The sequence below is a fragment of the Rattus norvegicus genome, chromosome 2 (assembly GCF_021556685.1).
Source record: "Rattus norvegicus strain SHRSP/BbbUtx chromosome 2, alternate assembly SHRSP_T2T, whole genome shotgun sequence".
NCBI classification, from domain to species: domain Eukaryota; kingdom Metazoa; phylum Chordata; class Mammalia; order Rodentia; family Muridae; genus Rattus; species Rattus norvegicus.
The window spans coordinates 69,876,742-69,893,223 of NC_141535.1; positions in this window are offsets into that span (position 1 = coordinate 69,876,742).

Consider the following 16,482-nt stretch of genomic DNA (forward strand, 5'->3'; position numbering starts at 1 on the left):
GATCCTGTTGAGTTGGTCTTCTCTTAGTCATAGACTTTTGGGCATGAGGCCTACTCTTAGGAATATTTTGTGTCCTCACTAAGACTCTTAGTGGAAAGTCTTCATTTGCTTGTGGCTATCAATTGGAGAAAGCTTCTGGGTTAGGAATTGAAACATCTGTAGGTTGCTTCTTCTAGGCCTAGGACCCCATCTTATGCAGACCTATGCAGTCCTTGTGCATGTTGTTTAAGTCTCCGAATTCATGTATGTACCCATACTGCTGAATAAGAGAATGTTGTTTTCTTGGTGTTTCTGCTCCCTCTGTCTCTCACACTCCTTCTCCCTACTCTTCTACAATATTCCCTTTTCTCTGCAGGACAGATTTGATGGAGACCCTTTCAGGCCTGAGTCGTTCTTATATATTTAAATTACTCCCTTAGGAGCAAAAGTAAGTTTTTATTTAGAAAATAGAAATCATATCTGAAGACTGAAGCAAAAGAACGTGTGATTGAATTCCCTAGCTGCCAGTATGCCATACATAAATGGATTGCCTTCCTACATGACTCAATAATTTTAGTGATGTCCAAAACATATGAAAGATTCCAAAGACTCACAAGTTCATTGTCATGTTATATAGACTATTTTCACATCAAGTAAGTCAGCAGCTCATCCTGGGATTAATAGAAAATAAAATTACTGTGCATTGATATTGTATATCAGTGGAACTTAAAATTACCTTGGTCCTTTTTATTTGGAAATATGCTGAAAGTAAGTGAAAATAGTGGTTACCCATAGGTGGCCTTTCTATACTAATCTTCCCACATCCATAGTCCAGGGATTATCAGAGAAGATTAGTCAAAATGATATAAAAGTCAGAAGAAACAGAGGAAAAATATAAAATGTCATCCATTGAACATGAGAAGGCTATTATATGCACTGGTTTGCATAAAATCAAGGCATCAGAACTCTAGCCCTTACATAGAATGGACTTCTAAGCTTCACCTTCTGCGGGGGAGCGAGTAGTGATTGGTGAGTGCTGGAAGCGATACAGTCACTGTTCTTTGAGAGAGTGGTCATTGAGAGTTTTACTGCTCCTTGTGGTTCCCTTTCTTTTGTTTCTTTCCTCAAAGTGTCCAAGTACTGTTATACTCCAGGCAGTTGAGGGTGGAATACAGCAGGGTTCCTTGGTCCTAGCCTTCCCTTGAGGTGTCCAGGCACTAATGCATAGCAGTGGGAAAGGATGAGGGGAAGTGGAACAGGTGGATCAACAGGATCATGGTCAGGCAGGGAATGCATCTTGTCTGAGATTCCAGTGCTACATTTTTTTGAGGCAACATTCAAAAAACAGCTCCCTCATATGGTATTCAATGAAAGAGCTTGTATGCAGATAATTTATTCAGACTGAATCAAGATTAAATGTGTATGTATATGCATACACACACACATACGAAACTTGGAAAATGAGAAGGGGTTTTTCTTAGGGTGAAATTTCACTTAGGTTGGATATTAATGTTCTGGGGATAACTCATTTGCATGGATAGGAGTTCTAGGAAGTGGAAATTATAAATTGCTGATGATTGAGTGGTATTCCTCAAGTATAAGTTTGAGGGTCAGTATCCTCAGATCAGAAAAAGGGGCACTAAGAAAAGGGAGTCTACATTTGTGCTGAGCTCAGGAAAGCTTCGGGATATGGTAGACTAGAAACTTAGTAAGGAGGAGTAACAGCTGCTTATCAGATATTAGACTACCCACACCCATGGGACTATGTGAACAGTGAGAGGACTCAGGGGTTCTTTTTTTTTCTTCTGGTCACTTTTATTTATTTATTTTTTATTATTAACTTGAGTATTTCTTATATACATATCGAGTGTTATTCCCTTTCCCAGTTTCCGGGCAAACATCCCCCTCCCCCCTCCCCTTTCTTATCGGTGTTCCCCTCCCCACCCTCCCCCCATTGTCCCCCTCCCCCCAACAGTCTAGTTCACTGGGGGTTCAGTCTTAGCAGGACCCAGGGCTTCCCCTTCCACTGGTGCTCTTACTAGGATATTCATTGCTACCTATGAGGTCAGAGTCCAGGGTCAGTCCATGTATAGTCTTTAGGTAGTGGCTTAGTCCCTGGAAGCTCTGGTTGCTTGGCATTGTTGTACATATGGGGTCTCGAGCCCCTTCAAGCTCTTCCAGTTCTTTCTCTGATTCCTTCAACGGGGGTCCTATTCTCAGTTCAGTGGTTTGCTGCTGGTATTCGCCTCTGTATTTGCTGTATTCTGGCTGTGTCTCTCAGGAGCGATCTACATCCGGCTCCTGTCGGTCTGCACTTCTTTGCTTCATCCATCTTGTCTAATTGGATGGCTGTATATGCATGGGCCACATGTGGGGCAGACTCTGAATGGGTGTTCCTTCAGTCTCTATTTTAATCTTTGCCTCTCTCTTCCCTGCCAAGGGTATTCTTGTTCCCCTTTTAAAGAAGGAGTGAACCATTCACATTTTGATCATCTGTCTTGAGTTTCATTTGTTCTAGGCATTTAGGGTAATTCAAGCATTTGGGCTAATAGCCACTTATCAGTGAGTGCATACCATGTATGTCTTTCTGTGTTTGGGTAACTAAAATTTAAAATGGAAAATGTGGCTTGGAGTAGTAGTAGGTGTATATAATCAAAACATTGCATACACGTATGAAAATGCTAAAGAATAAATTGTATTTTAGGAAGAAGAATAAGATCTATGGAGTTTCATGTGATGTCAGTATTAACTGTCTCCTTGGTGCACAAGGTCCGTATAATGCAGGAGAATCGAGCATAACACTAAGTACATCACAAGGAGAATAACGGCAGGCTCAGAGTTAGATCTAGCTCTTTTGGTACAAGCATACATTTTAGAGAAAATGAGTCTGTCAATGTCTTATTTTATTTTGAACTTACACTAAGGAATTCATTCATCCTTAATGTAACAATAAAATGAAACAATATATGTCATTTTTATTTATGGGTGCATGTCTCTTTTTCTATTTTCTTTTCTTTCATTTCTGTTTGTTTTTATTTCGTTTTGTTTTGGTTTATTCTTTAATCTTTTTACAGTCCCCACTTTATTCCCCTCCCAATCCACCATCCAAATATTCCACACCCCATATCTCCTTCCCCTTCCCTGTCTCCAAGAGGATGTCTCCACTCCACCCCCACTCCATCAGACCTCGCCACTCCCTGGGGCACCAAGTTTCTTGAGGGATAGGTACATCTTCTCTGTCTGAGTCCAGACTGGGCAGTCATATGCTGTATATGTGTTGGAGATCTCATATCAGCTACTGTATGCCTGGTTGGTTGCGCAGTGTCTGAGAGATTCTGGGGTTCTAGGTTAGTAAAGACTGCTATCTTCCTATGGGGTCACCCTCCTCCTCTGCCTCTTCCAGTTTTTCCGTAATTCCACAACAGGAGTCAGCAGATTCTGTCCATTGGTTGGGTGTAAATATCTGCATCTGACTCTTCAGCTCTTCGTTGGATCTTTTGGAGGGCACTCATGATAGGTCCCTTTTTGTAAGCACACCATTGCATCAGTAATACAGTCAAGCCTTGGTACCTCCCCCTAAGCTGGATCTCAATTTGGGCTTGTCACTGGACCTCCTTTTCCTCAGGCTTTTCTCCATTGTTATTCTTGCAATTCTTTCAGACTGGAGAAATGCTGGCTCAGAGTTTTTGACTGTGTGGACAGGGAACTTATAGAGTCCACCTCCAGTAGAAAGTCAGTAACGACATCTTTTTCTGATTTCATGCAGGGAATGTATACAGAATATTGTTGTAACGTGTTGTTGAGGCAGCTCAGTAAAACTGTGCTTCTTTGAGGAAGAAGGCTATAAGCAAAGCTTGTGCTGTGAAAGAATAGACTGAGGAAGAGGGAAGGAGACTGAGGAGGGAGATGTATTGGGTTGGGTAAAGAACAAACAGTAGGAGATTTCAGAATATAATCTTCTTTCTGGAAATCTATCATGTAAATCATCCTTATCACCTGTCATATTGTATCAGAATAGAAGGCAAATGGGACAAAGTCATTTGGTGGCAAAACAATAAAGATTTCTCATTAGAAAAAGGAAATAGCAGTGATTATTTTACATGGAAATGTCATATTGTCCAGTCAGTTATTCGTTCAATAGGGTTGTACTTTAGATAGTATCACTGTTTAAATACTTGTAACTTATTAAAACCACTCACTTAGGCGCTCCCATAACATGATTTTAGACTATGCCCTCTTGAAACAAAATTGCTACCCTTGTGTAAATAAGACTATGTTTTAGTATAAATTTTTCTGTTTTGTGATTGCTTTTGCTGTAACACAAAGTAAATAATAAAGAAAATAAAAGACACCAGGAAAAGATCATAGATGGGCACTTGAAAAAGTCACACTAACAAAACAACATTCTCCTCTAAAATTGTGGGAATACTCTTACACTTTGCCCTGGTCCAACTCCACACCATAAGAAGGACCATACGATGAACTCTGCTTCCTATTCTCTAATAATTATATCATCATCTATATGTAGCCATTATCCCAAGAAAATTCACTAGTTTGTCCACCAGATTTAAGTGTACACTGATACTTTAGATTTAGAGTTCTGTGGTAAAAAATCTATTATAGGTATAAAGATAATTAACAGTAACCCAGAAGAAGTTTCCTACTGCATAATGGAGATGAGGAGGAATATATAAACAGTCAGATATTTAATTGAGAAAAAGGAGAGAACAAAACATCTCAACTGGGTGATTTTTTGGAAGCCAATATTGAGTGGTCAGAAGTCCATCCTCTGGTACCACATAGACCTCTGGTACCACATAACATTACTATAATATTTAGAGATAAGTTCTCTTCTTTAGCATAGGAAATAGATGATAAGAAATAATTATTGCCTTGTAACAAGAGCATTAGTTGGTTTTGACATTTTCTCTACCGCCTTTGCCTTTATAAAAATTCCCAGCAATTGTGATGAATTGCATCCTCAAAAAGCGAACCCTAAATGAAATAAAATCAAGCTGTTGCCTAAAGTGACTAGAGAATGGTAGGGGCATTTACAGTCCCACTCAGAGCTCCATTGTTGGCAAACTCCATCTAAGTTTGCTTTAGTATTTCACCAGAGTTAGGTTTTTCTTCCAAAGATTTACTGATGTCCTAATAGGACTCTGTGTTTTCTAAAAGGTAATCTCTTTCTGGGAGGGTGACTCATTGACAGGCTTACCTCAGAATTACACTTGCTTTCTATGTGCCACCAAAGTGAAAGATAGTTTAAGGTGTACATGTTCTCATTGAATGAGACAGAGGCTTGATATATCTGTGATCTCATCCTCAAGTGTGTAGTCTATCCCCTGGATAACTTTAACTCACTCATCACATCAATAAAATACTATTTAAATAAATCAGGAACACCCATGCTTCTATCTCTAGTCTCTGTTTCTAAAGAAATTGGTTATTTTCTTTTTTTTCTGATCAAATACCTGGTCAAATGCAATTTAATGAAGAAAAGATTTGTTTTGGCTCACAAATGTATTTGCAGGAATACAATTTATCTTGACAAGCAAGGCAAATATCAGTATCAATGTTGATCTTAATTCCTAAGTGGAGGGTAGTTAAAATGCCTGCAAAAGATAGAATATTTCTAATTAAGGAGCTTATCTTCCCTGCCAAGGTAGAAATGCCACTATTTCTTCTTAACTGATTTTGGGATTTGTTGATGGCTATTTTGGTTCATAAGAAGCATAGATACACAATCCTGATGCTTGTTTCCCTCCTTAGAAAGCTTGCAGGGTGCCTTAGGAAAAAGTTTATCTCCCAAAATAACTCACCAATTAGTTACTCAATATTAAATAATCAGCTTTGTAAACATATGTACAAGTACTTTATAAAGACAATAGGTTGTATTTACATATGTCTGAATATGTTTATATTTATGTAACAATAATAATGAATAAATAATATACCCCAGCATTTTCATGCACATGTTCTTCCCACATGTTTACTTCATGCAAACATGTGTTCATGTAAACACTATTTGGAACAAATGGCATATCTGCATTTTAAATCAGTATGAACATATTTTTTGAAGCATTGTATTTTGCTTTATATAGTACTAGTTATTAACCTCAGCCTACGTATTATTTCAGTGTATTTTTTAATCTTGATTTTAACACCTCTGTTTTGTCTGATATGAGAACCTTTTTAATATTCCATTTACTTGCTCTTCTAAATTCTTAATTAAAATGCTAAACAGGATGTTAAATTGGATGGAGGCAAAGAGTGACCTCCATGAGAGACTATAAGACAAGTTACTTGATATAATGTATTTCTGTTTATCATGTTTCTTGTTATATCCCCTCAAATACTTTCTGTGAGTGTGAAATCAATTTGACATATTATTAAAATAGAGTTTCTGTTTTTGGACCTAAAGGTCATTATTGTAATTTTTAAAAAGAAGTCTTCCATTTTATAAAACCATTCAAGTATTTCACAATAGAGCTGTTTCATAGGAATATGATTTAATAACTGTCTTCCTTCTGGAAATGCCATGGCAAGTTACAATTAATATTGCAAACAAACAGTTGTGACAGCTTTTCTTTTTTTAAGTATGAATAACTTGCAACATTTTCCTCAATACATGCCTTTCTCACTTCATTAGACTCTAATAGTTTCTACTTGAGAGTTCCAAACTTGACATTTTGAGTATTCTGCCAAGACCCTCCCTGCTTACCCACAACCATTAGTTCCTTCCATGCCATAACCAACCTGTCTACCAGGTCAGACACTTCAGATTCTTCAGCAGCATTTAAGAGTTGAGTCTACCTGAACTCCCTCTTTACAACTCTCCATTAACCCTCAAATATAGTTCTGGTTCCACAAAGATTACCCCTTCCTTGTCTAAATATTTTGTCTGCATTTCCTACAATATCTAATGTTACACCAGGAATTTTACCTTCTCTCTGCTTCCAACCTACAGGTCCACCCCATGTCCTATACAACCTCTCCACAATGCTTTGTTCATAAAATTCTTTGCTAGTGTCTGGCTAAGTGAGCACATTTGATTTTGCCCTTTACATACCTTTCCCTTTTCCCAGAACTATCAACCAACATCGTGCTTAGACCAGGACCTACAAACCAATAATGTAACCTTGTATCTAATTCCACACAACCCATATCTAACTGTGAGTTCCAATAAGGCAGTACATCCTGGGTACTGCTCCTAGCCCTTCAGCACATATCATATTGGAAGTAACAAAATAAGTTCATGTGTCAAGATATCATTGAAAAAATGCAAACTATATGAAAATACAAAGCAGTATCTCCCTTAAATCCCAACAAGTTTTAGTGAAAATTTTACTTATGGAATTACCGAGACAAACCTCAGGACACAAAATTTAAAAGAATATTAAACTGCATCAAAGTATTCAAGCAGTTTTTAAAGAAACAACTCAATGGGATTAAAGAGAATGAACTTGAAAACAAAAAATACCAGAGTGATATCCAAGGAAACACAGAGAAAAGTCTGATAGAAATAATGAGGATATTCTACGATTTTAAGTGGAATCAATAGATTTGAAAACATTGAAAAACTGTAGAAGCCATGCGGTGATGGCACAAGACTTTGATCTCAGCACAGACAGACACAGGCAGATATCTAAGTCTCAGGCCACCCAGGTCTATAGAACAAATTTCAAAACAGTCAAGGCTATACAGAAAAAACTTATCTCCAAAACCTAACACCAACAATAAAACTCAAGATAAAAGGAAGATAAAATTGAGATGCCCAATGACCAACTGGACAACTGAAGAGAAAACCCTAAAATTAGAATGAATCAAGCATGAAAAAGTGTATCAGGACTTAAGTAGTAGAGACCTAGTTGAAATAAGAAAATACTTTAAAGCATGTTTAATAAAACACGGGAAGATTAATGTAGAGTAAGTGTGGACTATTGTGTAGATAAAAATCCTATAAGTTATATGAATAAAGGGAAAAATTCTAGATCAATGGCATAGATTAGATCTTCATCAAGTTGACGGATGGAAACTTTCCGAACTAGGGGAAGATATACTCAAACAGACACAGGGATTTAACCAAATAACAAGTAGATAGGAACAGAAAAGGAAATCTTCTTTTCAAATCATAATTAAAACATTAAGTATACAGGACAAAGAAAAAATAATTAAAAGCTAAAAGAGGATAAACAGGAGTCACAAATAAGGGACAGCCCCCCAGAATAGTAGCAGGTGTCTCAGTGGAAACTTGGAATGGCAGAGGAACCTAAAGCAATGCATTCTAAGTCCTAAGTTCTAAAATATCTTAACAGACAGCCTAGACTTTTATACCCAGCAAACATATCTACTACACTCTCAGAAAAAGAACTTTCCATAATATAAAAAAACTAAAGACACTTTCTTAACAAACCAAAGTTAAGAGAATACAGTAGTTAATATTTTGTAATGAAGAAATAACAGAGCACAGGCAGCAGACTATGGAGAAAATAAAGTGCAATTATTCAAACACAACGCACAACGAAGTACTACCAAGAACAGAAACACCATCTTCAAATTTTACATCCAAATGACTAAAACCAACCCATTTTGTAAAGTTACAAAAATAACTTTAAAGATTGACTCAATTTTCCCATCAAATCACATGTTTTCAGAACATATAAAGAAACAAAATCCATTTATCAAGTATAACTAATAAGAAAGCAAATGTTGCTTACTATACTTATAGATCAGTGCTTTGTTCAACTGTTATAAGAGAAGCTTTCTCTTGCACCCGATGGGAATAAAGTTGGAGACCTACAGCTAGATACCACATAGAGACTAAGAGATCTTGAAAAACTCAACCTTAAATTCGGAATCTTGATCAGAACCCTCCCCTTAGATCTCAGGGAACTCTGAGGAAAAGGAGGCATAGTGAACGTGATTGTTGAAGGGAGGGTGGTAATGGGGGAAGGATGGGGAGGGGAAGCCCATATAGAAGGGGAGAGGGGAGGGTTAGGGGAATGTTGGCCCAGAAACCAGGAAGGGGAATAACAATCGAAATGTAAATAAGAAATACTCAAGCTAATAAAAAAAAAGAAAGAATATCAAGAAAACCAGACTCTTTAAATCAACATGAGCAAAACTGATATGAACTTCAAGGAGTGAAGCAGCATCCATAGGACATACACTGGTATGCACCAGGTCTTTTGTGTATATAATATCACTTCCAGTTTACAGGACTCCTGAGTGTGTGAAGAAGTGGTTCTCCCATTCTTGTACCTTCTCTTCAATTTTTTTCCTTCTCTTGGTTTGTCTTGTCTAATTCAATGTGATATTTTTGTTTCATTTTTACAAAGTGATTGACTGAATAAATCAAAACATAGTCATGAGGCTAAAAGTCAACAACTGAGTTGGCACTTACTCATGTTGCTAGAAAAAAAAAACATTTTTCTCCAGTAGAGTAACAGTGTTTATATTAACCACTTCAGAATAGACTTAATTAATGGTCAGGAGTATTTGTCAAACATATAATGGTTGAATAGGTTTTTTATATGTTTTTCTTTGGTTAATGTTTGATGAGTTTTTTGTTTTCCTTTTGCTAATCTTGTTGATTTTTTGTAGTATGGTTTATTTTATTTTCTTATTTTAGAGGGACTATTGATGGTTTTGTTGTTGTTGTTATGGGTTTGTTATTGTTTTGTTTGAGAAAGAATTTAAAGTTTCATGGGTAAGAAGGGGAGATGAATTAGAAAGAATCAGGGGTGGGAAAGAATATGATCAAATATATTTAAGTGTAATTTTTAAAGATAATAAATTATATATTAGGAAAAAGAAAAGAAATAAACCAGAAACAAATATTCCTGATGAACATAAATTTGAAGTATTCAGCTATTAAGAACAAGGACATCATGAGGTTTGCAGGCAAATGGATGGAACTAGAAAATATGATCCTGAGTGAGGTATCTTAGAACCAAAAGGACAGGCATCATATGTTCTCACTAATAAGTGAATATTAATCAAAAAAGCACAGAATACTCAGGTTATAATCCACAGAATTCAAGAAGGTTAAAAAGCTAAAGAGTCCAAGTGAAGATATTTTAATCCCACTAGGGAGGGAAAAGAAACCAGAGGGCAGAAGAAAGGAGGAAACTTGTAGAAAGGGAAGGGGGAGGGACAGAGGAAAAGACTAACATGACCAAATGTTGTGCATGGGGTAGGGGGAGTCAAACCCTAATGGCCAGCGGAATGAATGGAAATATACAACCTCAGGATGGTGGAGGGGGGCGGGGTCTAGAATTTACCAGAGACTGAAGAGGTAAGAGAATCTCAAGACACAAAGGGAGGGACCTTAGATGAAATGTCCAGCAGTGGGGAGAGGTAACTTGTAGAATCCACCTCCAGCAGAAAGACAGGGCATCAAGTGGAGGGATGGGGTTGCCATCATACAGTCAAAAACTTTGACTCAGAATTGTCCAAGTCTAAAAGAACTGCATGGACAAAAATGGAGAAGAGACTGAAGGAAAGGAGGTCCAGTGACTGACCAAACTTGGGATCCATCTCAAGGGGAGGCTCCAAGACCTGACATTATTACTGATGCTATGATGTACTTATACACAGGAACCTAGCATGGCTGTCTTTTGAGAGGCCTCAAGTCTCTCAAGGATAAGGTGCATCTTCTCTCATTCATATTCAACCACAGGAGGCCCTGGCTTTTGTCCATTGGTTGGGTATCTGCTTCTGACTTAGTCAGCTGCTGGTTGAATGTGGGAAAGGCTGGAAGAAGATAAGGAAGAGGGAGGCCTCAACTAGCTTGGAGCCCTGAGATGTCTCAAACCCTGAGCCACCCATGACACATACACAGCAGAGGACTTCTTGGTCTGGACTCAATGAGACAAGATGCACCTTATCCTTGAGAGACTTGAGGCCTCAGGAATGAGGAGGCCTGGCAGAGTGTCAGGGTGTGGGGTTAGGGGTGAGAGGACATCTTCTTGGAGAAAGGAGAAGAGAAAAGGGATGAGGAGCTATGGGAGAGCAGAACTGGAGGTGGATAGTGACTAGGCTGATTGAAAGGAAAAGAAAATGCTTTACAAAACACTCTCAAACAGAATATAGATAAGCATCAAAGATTATCTACCATAACCAAGTTGACATTGTTCTTGAGATAAAGGCATAGTTCATCATATACCTATCAATACATGTAATAAACAATACAGATGAACTTAAAGTCAAAATTAACGGATCATTTAAAGAGGCAAAACATTTAAACAAAATCTAACATAACTTCATGATAAAAGACTGAAGAGAATTATGATTTCAGAAAATTAACCTCAGCAAAATTAAAATTACTCATAGAAAATCCATATCCAACATCATTGTAAAAGGTGAAAGAGCTTGAAGCAATCACACTGGACTGAGGAATGTTTGTGGTGTTATCAATTTATTTTCATTATCATACTTTCTATGTTAGCTTTAACATTTAAGGCAAGGGAATATAATATAGAGTACAAATAAGGAAAAAGTTAAATTATTCGTATTTTCATGCAAAATAATATTACAGGTCCAAAAATTCTACTGGAATCTTCCGAAAATGATAAACAAACTCAGCAATATAAAAGGATACAGATTGTTCTTACAAAAACCAATAGTTTTTCTATAAACAAACAAATAAACAAAAAAAATAAAGAGTAAGTGTTTATGGACATCCACTTTCACTGTAACTTCAATCAAAGGAAAAAAAAGGATCTAGGAACAAAATTAACCACGGATGTGAAGAATTTCACAGTGTAAACATTAAATCTACAAAAGGAATGATAGAGAAAGCCACTAGCGAAAAGGCATCCTGTGCTTATAGATTTTATAATTAATGCAAAGATTAACAATCTACCAAGTCATTTACCAGGCAATGCTATCTCTGTCTTTCACATCTCATTATTTACATAAATAGCAAACAAACAAACAAAATGAGTGCATATAATTGCAGCCATTTAAAAGTTGGCAAAAATGGCAAAACTGTATGCTGGAAAAAACAAAGTATCTTCCCCAAATGATGCTGGTAAATGGGATGTCCATTTGGGAAAACTGAAGTCAGATCTGTGTTGCACAAAAACTAATTCGAAATGGATAAAAGAACTAAATGTGAAACTTGAAAACTGCCAAAAGAAAACCTGGTACATAATAGGATATAGGAATAGGAAAGGGCTTTATTGTTATAAACCCATTTGCTAAGGATTTCACTCCAATAATATCAAGAGCAGGAACTCATAAGAATAAAATGACCTCCTACAATGATAAAGAAACAAGCCAATGAATGAAGCAGAAGCTCATAGAATGGAAGACAGTCATTGGCCCGTCAATGTTCACTGGCAATCTCTTCACAGTAGCCAGGCAACTGAAACAACAGAAATGCCCCTCAACCAATAAAGGGATAAATAAAAGATGGCACATGCACATCATGAAATAATCTTCAGATTTAAATAAAGGAAAATCATAAAAATTTCAGCTTATTGGAAGGGATCACCTAAAAACATAAAAAAAAAAATTACCTCTCCTGTCTCACATGCAGTTCCTAGCTCTCAATCTTCAGATGTAAATGCATAAATTGGGCTAACTGCAGAAACCAAGAAAATAAAAGTGGTTCATTTGCGGGATCAATATGAAGGAAAAAACAGGGTACGGTATACATGAATGTAAGCACTGGATGGACAAGCAGTGACATTTAATTAGGGTTCTGGAGGAAAATAAATATAAATAAAATGGGGGAAGGCAAAAGAAAATCAAGATGTCTAAAAATGTCTTAGGACATCATATTTTAATCTGTCTACCAAAATTAGCATGTAATGAAAATGTCTGTATACACATACAAATAGAGTTTAATTAAAATTTTCCCATTTGATTTGATAATACTTCCCTCAAGAGTCCTAGAAAATCAAACAAAAACTTCATATTAGGCATGTGAAAGCCTGATGGTAGAACTTACTAAGTGGCTGAGAGACTGTTCTTATGTTATTTTGGTAAAGAATGTGTCTGGGTTTTGCCCTTGGCTGAAGAGTCTGTCTGAGGCTAAGGTAAAGTGATTAAGTTAATTGTATTAAGAAAGGAAGTCTCAGAAAAGCACAGTATAAACTTGGTCTTTTGGTTTACTCTCATGAAGAGCCTTTATATCAAACATAACAAGCTTAGAAAAGCAAAATACAATATGCATGGTTTAGTTAATATAGGGACACCAGAAAGTGAAATGGAGATAAAATCTTGTATTGAAGGGTATTAAATGAATTAAGGGAGTAGTGACTTGGGGGACAAGATCCTACCCAGCTAAGTTTATTGTTTATGTGGTTACAACTGAAAAGGGGATAGCAAAATGATGCTAGTTAGTTGGAGCTGAGAGATGAATGGTGATTAAGAAGAAACCAGCAGCATGGAGGTGAAAGCTTCTAGGACGTGTTTTCTGAGGTCTCAAAGAAACTATGTTCCAGAGGTTAAGGTTCGATGTTGTGCTGCAGATGCAACTGTTAAAGTTTAAGTATTAACCAGGTGCTACTGGTTTTGAAGCAATGAACTTGTTACGGAGAACAGCTAATGTTTGACATTGTGAGAGGCCAGGGAAGGTTATTGGTAAAGGTGTAGCCTCAGTTGCAGTTGGTATCTCAGAACTAAAGAGGGGTCATGCAAAGAAGTTGAGGCTTGAAACCATGATAGGAACCTATAAGAGGGTATTGGTGAAACCAAGTTGCAGCAGAAGATGCCAGAATAAGGTAGGTGCCAGTAAAATGGGATAACACCAAGAACATCATTAGCAGTGGAATGGGCTCAACGATAGCCTAGAGTTCTACGGAGGGCAGAGCTAGAGTAGCAACAAAGTTCCTTTTGAGAAGCTCAGGAGAACATGTTTGGATCCTAGACATTGAACTAAGTTGTGAAGGTCAAGTTGCCTTGGAGATGCTAGGATGTTAGAGATGCTAAAGCTATTGGATACTCTTTGAGGAAAGCTGCTAACAGGGAGTAGAACCAGCCCAAAAGACAGAAGTTGCAAGAGTCGACAGAGATGAAGGGGTTGTAGATCTGAAGAGGGGTCTGACATCGGACATGGAGATGCTGAATTTATAGTTTTCCTATCGAGGTTTTTTTTTTTATCGCTTTGCTCCAGCATCTCCCCGCTATGATGTTTTGGAATGGTAATGTATATCCTGTGAAGTTGGAGGTATGCGATCTGCTTTTTGATTTTGATTGCTTGGGGGGGATTACAGTTAATAGATTGCATGAATCTCAGAAGAGACTTTGAGCTATGGACTTTTAACATTTTTGAGGCTATTATATACTATGGGACTTTTGAAGTTAGACTAAATATATTTTGCATTATGCTGTGACAAAGTATGGCTCCTTAGATACATATGTTTGAACAAATCTATGGGGGCAAGTGAGCAGCATGTGTTTGCTTGAATATGCTAAGCCCATAGAAAGTAGCACAATTTAGGAGAGTTGGCCTTACTAGAGGAGGTATAGCCTCATTAGAGGAAATGTGTCTCTGAGAAGGCAGGATTTTGAGGTCTGAAATAAATTCTTAAGACTGTCCAGTGTGATCTAGAATGGCCTTCTTCTGCTGCTTTTGGATGAAGAAGTAGAACTCTCAGCTTCTCCACTGTCACGTCTGCCTGGATGTCTTCATGCTTCCTGCCTTGATGGTAATGAACTGAACCTCTGAATCTGTAAGCTAGCCCCAATTTTATGTTGTCCTTTTTAAGAGTTGCCTTGGTCAGGAAGTCTCCCACAGCAATATAACCCAAATTAATACAATACATAATTTACAGTATATTATATATAATATGTATATATAATACGTATATATATATGTTTTGTGAAATTATATATCATAAATAAATAAATGTATTTCATATACATATGTTGCACACACACACACACACACACACACACACACACATGTACATGAAAAAAGGGGCCAAGAATTTGATAGTGATAGTGAGTATAGTGGTTCACTGACAATGGGAGGAATGGAATGGAGGAAGGAGAAGTAGGAATGTGATCTATTTATGCCATGTTTTCAAATATTAAGAAATGTTATTGTAAGAAAATCCATTTTAAGAAAACTAAGTGAAATTTATTATCAAATTTGGAAGATATCAGCAAAACTATGTCAGTCTTTCAATATAATTTGTGAGTTTCTAATTGCAAACAGTGAAAAAGGGGGAGGTATGTTGTTTTACTTTTATTGGAGCGGGGAGGGTTTATTCAGCTTACACTTCCTCATTGCTGTTCATTACCAAACGAAGTCAAGACAGGAACTTCTACAGGGCACGAACCTGTTGACATGAACTGATGCAGAGGCCATGGAAGGGTGGCTCTTACTGGATTGCTTCCCCTGGCTGGCTCAGCTTGCTTTCATATAGAACCCAGGACTACCAACTCAGGGATGGCACCACCCACAATGGGGTTGGCCCTCCCATCTTAATCACAAATTGAGAAAATACCTAACAGCTAGATCTCATGGAAGCATTTGCTCAAGGGAGGTTTCTTTCTTTGTGATAACTCCAGCTCGTATCAAGCTGACACAAAATCTACCAGTACAACTGACCCCTTGTCAAATTGACCCACTTCCTACAGTAAATGTAAACTTTATGAAATGAAAGGTATATAATCTTCCTCATTTAGAAAATGGAGGAGCACATGTTCTCATGCATGAAACTCTTGTTTGAGGCTCAGAGAGAGAGAGAGAGAGAGAGAGAGAGAGAGAGAGAGAGAGAGAGAGATCCGAATTGTAATGATACCAAAATTATGACATTTCATTCCTTATTTCTATCATCATTCATAGGCTTTTTCTTTCCTTCTTTTACTTTGTCTTACACTAGTAGTGCAGGATAGGGAGCAATGCATAGTCATTACATGTATAGCATGTAGTTATTATAATTACTTCTAATATAATTTAAAAACAAAGTACACGTAACTAGAATTTTTGCTCACATATGTTAGTATTAATATATGTATATATACATTCATATATATGAATATTAAAATTCAAACTCATATAAAAAATCAGTTTAAAAAACAGTGATATAAAACTGTATTAAAACATACCCTGAGGGATTGACATCTGGAAGCATTCAAGAATTGTAAGCTAAATATTTTCAGAATATAATCTCACAATCAAAGTAAGATTAACTATGCCATATATCTCTTGAAATTTCAATAATAAATTACACAACAAATGGCATGTTTTAGAGAATAAAAAATTAATACATGTCTCACTCAAAATAGCATGAACAGCATTTGACACATTTCTCAATATCAAAGTATGTAACCCACTCAGTATTTGTGTAGAGAAGCCTACAGTACACAGGACATTATGATGATAATAATGATAAAATCTTTTCTCCCTACAGATTAAAACGGACAAAGTTTGTCAAGTCCATGATTATATATGAACTTCACCCAGTGAAATATTTTGGAATTATGAGCAGTATAATTGGCTAGGCAATGATTGATGGACTGAGGAAAGTTCCTTATTAA